Genomic DNA, 8,930 nt, shown 5'->3' on the forward strand with positions numbered 1-8,930 from the left:
CAATAGATAACTGCTAGTAGCTACTGGTTAAAGCATATTGCGCTCATTGTGTTATGTAGGAACTGAAGAATGTTTACGAATGAGACAATTTCGTTTTGCTCCTCTAGCCCATTTGGTAATTATTTGCTCATTGATTTCAGGATCTTAACTAGTTATTTATTGAAAGAAGCCAATGTACTGGTTTTGACAACATGGCTGGTTAGCTTATTCAGCCTTGCACAAAGAAATACCTATTTTTAAATGCACTTGCACACAGTTTCCACTTGTGTCCCCTGGTTTGTGACCATTGGCTTGACTTTTTTTCTAATGCTTTTGATTATTTTTAATGATTGGATCAGGTCTACAATCTGTTCAAGGTTACAGTCTTCTCTGTTCAAGACTAAAAAGACATTCAGACATTCCTTTAAACCCAGGACTGTACTTATAATATGGTGATATTATAACATTCTATATAGTGTTTTTAAGGTGATCTAACTTTTTCATTGTAACATATCTTGGTTTACATTCTGTGCTTAGCATTATGTATCCTAACATTTTACCTTTTTTATTCCTTCCCCTGTCTAAAAGATGTAAATGATGTCAACATACAATATCCTTTTCATATATAGCCTCTTCAAAATCAGTGATACCCATTTGTTGTTTAGTTTGTATTTGCCAACTGCGTGTAATATTCTGCTTTGCTCTATATTAACTGTCATCTGCCAGATGGTTTTCTAGTTTGAATGTTATCAACAACAACTTTTTCAATTTAATTTGCTGCTTATATAGTTTACTTATCCTCCTCTTTTAGTATGGTCTGCAAACCTGCCTATTTTATTGATTATATTAGTCTAGATCATTGCTATAAATCTGGGAGATCAGCAGTCCTGGTAAGATCTCTGTGGAACTCTAATTTACAATTACAGGTACTCCTGGGGAAAAACTAAGGTTGCTGCTGGAAGAGGTGTTAGTGAGCCCAGCAGGGGGTGCTCACCCCTGCTGTCTGTGTGGGTCCTAATGCCCCATTTTAGTGACGGGGACACTGTAAAAAGGCACTGTCCTTCGGCTGATATGTAAAACTGAGGTCCTGGCTCTCTGTGGTCATTAAAAATCCCAGGGTGTTTCTCAAAAAGAGTAAGGGCATAACCACACCATCCTGGCCAGATTTCCCATTGGCCTTTACCAATCATGGCCTCCTAATAATCCCCATCTATGAATTGGCTTCATTACTCTGTTCTCCTCCCCACTGATAGTCTTCAGGTGCACTATGGCTGCAGTTGCATCATCCAGGTAAATGCTGCACATTGGTGGTGGTGGAGGGGAGTCCCCATTACCTCTGAGTAGAGTGTCCTGAAGAGAGCTATGTAAGTGTATTCTCTATTCTATTCATTAAATAATTCTCAATTCAATCAGCTCGCCAAATCTCTAAGTTCCTACATGCTCTTAAATTAATTATTTCAATTTTATTGACATAATTGTCAGTACAGTTGTGGTTTTCCTTGAAGAGAATGGTGTATGAAGAAAGAAGTGGTGGTTCTCCACAGAATAAAAAGCCATTTTCACTGCCCCGTAATGCCCATCAAATTATCACATCATGCTCATTGCCATTTTCTATGTTGTAATATGGTTACATAGCTTTTTTGTATGTTGCCGTTTTCCATTGAGAGGGATTAGCTGTGTAAAAGATTAAAGGAACCATTCATTTTCATGTAGCGATGTGTGAACAAAATTATGGCATATGAGTATTTGGGGTATTGTCTTAAGCCTCCTATTATATTATCATCAATGCTATAACTAAAAAGAGCTTCTACCTAACCAGTAATAAAGGAAAAACTACCCTTCACTACTGTGATAATTACTAATTTGTTGAAACCCACAAGCACATAAGCAATTTGATTTGTGTCACATATCTTAAAACTACACTCTAACTATTGGGAAATCTTTTAGGTCTACTGAGTGGATGTTTCACATTGTTAATTGAGTTCGGAAACACCACTGGCTTACGGGGTGTTTCTTTTTATTGTAATTACTAAGATAAGTGTTTAAGGGGAAAAAAGGGTATTAAGACTGAGAGTGAATATTTCAGGGACTTCATATACATCCAAACTAACAAATCACACCTTTTGTCTTGAATGAATTGGCAGGAAAGCTCAGCTCCCAATTTAAAAAGTGAATGACTGTAAAAGAGATGTCATAATTGAATAGTTATAATCTTATAAAAATTAATTGTGCATAAAAAATTTGTAGAACTGTAGATGCAATAAGTATGGTTAAAATAGATATAATTGTTGAACACATAGATTAACAAATTAATTCACTGAATTCCACTTAATTTGTGAATAGTAGTGCTATACATTTACAGTGTCAATACTACTGTTGCTAACTACAACATGTTTATTTAAAATGACAAGAATATCATACAATTACACACAATAACACTAATATACTAAAATATATGTCAAAAGGAGAGGTTTAGCGAGAGCCTTTAGGGGCTACTGTGCATTGTGTATGTTTGATATTATAATCTTTGATATTAACACCTAATATTTCCTGTCCTTATTAGTACAGTATATTGATTCTGTGCTTTTTATGTATAGATCACATTCTGGATCTCTATTTGTATATATTTATACAAAAAATAACATGAAGCAAGGAAGGACATGTTCAATGTGGTTATGGCAGGGACTGCTGTCTTCTTGAATTATTTCATTATCAGGATGCTACATAGCATTTTAACCTTCCTAGAAAAACATTCCTGTGTTTCACACTATGCAATATGTAAGAACTAATTTGCTTCTGGAGATAAACAAATAATGGTACTTCTGAAAGCCAGGTCTCTTTAAGGTCTCTGAGCCATTAACGAAAGTTTTGTCCTTTTGTTTCTGAAAAGACACTACATAAAAATTTAAAAAAAGTTATATAAAATGTCATCCTCGTATGCGGCAAGTTCTCCTTTGTATACAGAAAGTGAGAGGGATATCTGCATTACTGACAGGGATATTCTAAAGTATTTTTATTTCCTACAATTTATCATCCATGGACCTGGTCCACATACTGACAAACTGTTAAGTCAGCTATGGGACTAATTAGGCAAAACCAATGTCATATTGAGCCAAGAACAGTCATTATTCCATTTGAAAAGGTGCTGAAGAGAGGGCAAGCTGAGGGTAAGAGCATTCCCTGTGAGGACATATAACAGATGAGTTCCAAGAACAATTCTGTAGGTGGTGTTGCTGAGGTAACAGCATTGTCCATTCAGCACTGACTTGCTTCCCCTGTGACCTGTCTATACCTGGTTCCTTAAGGAGCCTACCTAAGATGACAGCAGAGGTCATGGATGATGCATGACTGGAGAATTGAAGCATTAATCGATTATTCTGCATTCAGTGGAAGCATCACCATCAAGAAAGCTTTGTTTTAATTTGGCTCATCCTATTGTGAAATATATTATTGAAATATTTTTACTGATATACTTTATATTATTTTTGGATTATTTTCCAAGTAATGTGCTTGTCAGGGTGGGGAGGTAAATACGCTAGGAAAAGCAGGCAAACTTTTTCACCCTCATTCTTTCTTAACATGGGTTTTACTTCAAAACTATTCACATTATCTAATGTTGTTCCACTTGTACATTATACAAACTGATTTATTTGAATCTGCTATAACCTGAACTCTCTCAAACCATAAAGCAATAAATGGAAAAGCAGCTTAAGGAGATTGATTTGTTCACACTATTATAGACTTTTATACTGTCTTATACTGTATTATATATATTAATGCAGACCAAAATCGAATCATTTACAGAAGAATTTCTCAGCAATCCCGTTTCAATTTTTAGGACGCTAAATCTAGGTGAACACTACACCTCAAGAGGGCAGTATACACACACTACATTCTAGAAGGAGCGCTCATTTGTTTAGCAGCAGAGATGACAAGTGTTGCCTCTTTCTGAAATATACTTGTGTGTATTTACTATTTAACTAAAAAAAACTGTTTTAATTGGAAAACAACTGAAATAATTAATGTACTTATGACTAAAGAATAGCAAGTAATACATTCAGTATTGTAGGTGGTTAATATAATTTTATTTCTAGGGTCAGCGACAGGTACACTATCTTGCGTTCAAAATTAAGAATTGTGTATTTTTAACTGAAACGCACTTTAGTTAAACCAAGTGATTTAGTTTGAATAAAATATCAGTTTGCCACGTTTTTCATTATGTAAACAAAGGAAACTTGAAATACCCCTCTATTTAGTATGAAGGTACAGAAAAGGACAGTAATAGCTCGTGTATGAACTTAGATGCGAATTAATACATTCACATTTGCAATGTGAAAATGCAAGTAGACCTACTCAAATTCACAAATATACTGTATAAGCTTTTTTTCTTTATATCGTGCACCACCATCCGATGTAGGCCTATACGATTAAAAAAATATATGTCCCCTATGCCTCAGGAAGGTAATGTATCAGAAACAACAATGATCTTTGGTCTTCAATAAAGTATGTACAAAACGATCCATTTAGTCCAAGTAAAATTTTAGACGGAAAAAATAAATGACAGTCTCTCCAACATCCGAAACACAGGTGGCTTGTTATCCAGTGAGAGTTCTTAGTCTCAGATCACAATCTGTTATGAGAATAGTATTTTAGGCACGCACATACTGTAAAGGTAAAAAAGAGACTCAATGGGAGTGTCGCCATTTAACAAAACAACATGAACGCAGAACTTTGCACCCACCTGCTAACAGTTTGGTATTTCGTATTCCAAACCAATGCCTTTTCCAGCATACATTCCAAATGAGAGATCAAACAAAAAATGAATACTTCTGTAACTCAACCAGCGTAACAGTACTCTATATCTATGAAAATACCGTGTTTACTACAGTACTGTAGGGTAATGACTTAAACAATCTCTAGATTTTAATCGTGCCTAATGTCTAATGTCTGGCAAGGCTGCAATATTATAAAAGATTATACTATTGCATGCCGCATGCCGCGTATTTTAGTCAAAATAAACATTCCCCTTTAAAATACAATACAGGTTAAACACATAGGCAGGCAAAAAAGTTCACTAAAAGTGTCGAGCGTGGATTTTTGACAAAGCATTTTGAGCTAACAATTTGCATACCGTATTCTGAAGCCTTCCCAACTTCTGTATTTCAGTGATGCCCCTTTCAGCAGTCGTAATATTTATATAACATTACGACTATTACGACTTACAGCTGTCGTAAAAAAAAAACCTGGAGAATCAAATACAGTACTACAATAGACTAGTTGATGATTTTTATACAAATAAAATAAATATAATTTATAGATTTTGACTTGGGTTCAGATTAATACATAATCCTTTTTTTTTGTTCATAGGAAGTAAATTTCATTACTTTTTTTCTATGTCCCAAGAGCAATAGCTATTTTATTCCTTAAGGGTGAAGTGTAAAGGGGCAATAAAGATCCTGCTGCCAATATCTAGTTACTGCTTAAAATCACATTTTCTTTTTAGCTTACAGAAAATAGCAAATGTTAAATTATTTTTAACAAGGCCTTTTGGCCTTAATATTGTAACGCATACGACCATCAGGGTGTGTAAGAGCCGGCTTACCAAAGCGGTGACGTCGCCACCCTTCCCTGTAATAGCAGGACTACAGCCAGTGGGTTGTAGAGAGATCTCTCTTTAGCTCACCGGGCTGGGTCCCTGTTGAGTGAAGCGGGAGTCCTGGGTTCGAGCCCCCGACGGTGCGGGGCCGACCTAATGCGGCAAGGGCGCCCGCCTGAACCCCGTTGCGTTACAATATTAATTTGATCTTTGCAAATTTGAAGGTTTTAAGGACTCTAGAAAATGATATAATTCAAAATGAATACACTAGGTGAACTCTTAAATGTCTTTTTAATCATTGTAATTAAAAAGTCAATTGTCGATATTTCATTAACCTTGTCTTAATACTACAAATCACACTGTGTAGTGCACCAATAAGGAATATTATAGCATCTGCTTCTTTTGGAAAGCTTTTTTTTTTTTAAAATATGTTTAGTTTCCACTGTATTGAAACAAATCTTAAATGAAAATGTAATTTGTATTTAGGGCACAAAATCAGCTAACATATTAGTCCCGATTTCTCCCCAACCTGGGCACTGACAGAGAAAAATTGTTTTGCAAGTCATGCTACAATACTTTAGTTTAAAAAAACGGAACTCCATAAAGGCTGTCTTAAAAGTGAAATTACCCTGAGTGAAAAGATACAAAATAGCCCAAAAAAGAATCAACCGAGCAAAATGTACACACTATAATGTACGTCATCTAACCTGTCCTAATAAAATGCAATATATTGCTTTAAAAAACTTCAATATTATAAGTTTTTGAGGGTAACATCCACCTAGAAGACTTTTTTTTGGGAAACATAATAGTGTTGGTATTAATTTGTACCTTTATGCTAGTAACGCACTGTGTATATAGAAAGTCCAAGATGCTGATTCAGACAAAATCCATAGAAAGCTGGAGAGTAAAGCTTTCCTTAATTTTTATGTTTGAGCACAACTATTAAAATGCCATTATAACCAATGTAAAGTTCAGGTGGGGAGCTGGGTCAGCATGCGTAGGCTGCAAAGGAACAAGTAATAGGTTTATTCCATGCTGAAAAGAGAAGACAGAAGCACAGGTTGCTCACACCTGAAGAAGGCTCCACGGCCAAAACATTGTGTTTTCTTTCTTCTCTTTTCAGCATGGAATAAACCTATTACTTGTTCCTTTGTAACCAACGTAAAGGCCTGATTGCATAAGTTGAAAATGATCTAAACTATACAGTACCTTGCTTAGCAAACTAATCTACATTCAAACTAGTTAGTTTCTTTCTGTTGCATCTTAAAAGACACCCAAAGAGACTGGAAAAGACTGCCTACCAGGGTTATGTGGTATATTCCAAATTGTTGTAGGCGGTGAAGTTAGGGTGATAATAGGCTGTTAAAGCAAGACCCACAGTACCTCCAGCAGTCTTGTAGTGGGAGAAATGCTAGGTGTTTTAAATGTATGTATTTTTTCAACCACCAATGAAATGCAAAAAATAAAAGGATACAATGCACTATATACAGTATAACAATATAATAAGACTTAAGTCCATACTGAGTTGTTTAAGTGTACATTCCACACTAGCATATAAACCTCTGTAGGAAAAATTACTTCCATTAAATTTCAGTCTGACCTTTAGAAGTGTGTGCATGTCCCTGCTGTACTGCATACTGGAGATAATTTAGTTGATAGCCTGCTGATAGTTGACCTCACACATACTGGAATGACCCCATTGACAGAGACAAGAAAGTTTTCAATACTTTCCTGCATTATATTGAGTGAAAGAGCAGAAGTCTAAAGTGTGTGTGACTGAGAGTGAAAGAACAAAGATGCTTGCAAAAGTGAATTATTGATTTCTTTGCGCAAGTAAAGGAAAACATTGCAGAGCGATTGCACTAGAAGACTGATGTGTTAAAATAAGAACACCATTTGTTTAAACTACTGTATAACAACATACTTAAAATTCAAGGCAACAGCATGGAAACAGTAGAATTATGAGTTCAATTCTAAGGAAATTAGACATGAAAGCCTGCTCTTAATTGATTACCAAGGTAAAATAAAGGAATAATGAATAATTCTTTAGATTTTCGGAGAGTTAATTTGCATGCAGATGATTTCCATATTTAGAATAGCAAGAAACTATCAATATTTATGGAATTTTTACTTCTATTCTTGAAAATTATGAGGTTTGTGTTCAAACTGGATGGTTGAAACCTTTTATGTTACTGTATATTTATTGAAAACTGTCAGTGCGTGTATACTGTATACAGACATATTGTATATATATCACATGATATATTAAACAGGTAACAATTCTCATATTCCAATGTATCATTTTTTGCTTTATGGCTATGTAGATTGAAATAACTGATATTGATGATGAAGAATACCTGACTATGAGTTTATTTAATTTTGTTGTGATAAAGATTTTGATTAATATGACTTAAAGACTGCTTTTTTTTAACAATTCACTGAATGATATATTCCCTAATATGCTTTAAACACATACAGAAATAATAATGTAGAAATGTAAGGGAATATTTAATGTAATGGATGAAAATATATGTGAAGATAGGAGCAAAGTATCTTAAAATGTTAATTTGATGTGGTTTGTTCTTTTGATGACCCCAACATGCTTTGAATATACTGTAGAAGGAGTAAGCACAGTGCAACACCCACCTGCATGGAGATTGATGTTATAATCTGGTAGTCCCACAGCATAATAAATCTACTGGAGATCTGAGAAACATCTTCACTAATTGAATTAATGGGGTAATGTAGAAAGGCAAGATTGAGCAAACCGGTTAAAATTATCCAGGACATTGGAGTTAACACTTCTTCTCTTGGCCTACTCTGTTCCACAGGATCTTTAATGGTGAAATAGTCAGGACCTCTTTTGCTGCTGTGACCAAAATCAATGGGACTAATGCTTGACAATCACTGATCTCAGTGTGGATTATAGAGAGGGAGGAAGAGGTCTTGTGTAAGTTGTGAAAATCGAACACTGTGTAACAGTGACATCACTCTTCGGGACTCTCAAGTGCACAGAGCATCAAAAGGCCAAGATACCTGTGTTTTAGCTTTCTGTCCATGAGACAGCGGATCAGAGCTCAGCCATACACAGATCCAGAGCAAAAAAATTACACATTACGCATTGTTGGTTATATTGTAGGTTGACGTAATCAAAGGATCATGAGAAGCAAAACAAAACTGGCCGTTTCAGACAGTAATACCCCAGCAGATTTTCCACACTTGCTCATAAGGATTCTTTTAATCATTTCATTTTCACCATGATTGTAAATTAATCATATTGATATAATTAATTTACAATTAATTGATATTAATAATATATTGATATTATGAATTTACAATTGAGTTGCTTTTATTA

This window comes from Atractosteus spatula, chromosome 3, assembly GCF_055471065.1.
Source record: "Atractosteus spatula isolate fAtrSpa1 chromosome 3, fAtrSpa1.hap1, whole genome shotgun sequence".
NCBI classification, from domain to species: domain Eukaryota; kingdom Metazoa; phylum Chordata; class Actinopteri; order Semionotiformes; family Lepisosteidae; genus Atractosteus; species Atractosteus spatula.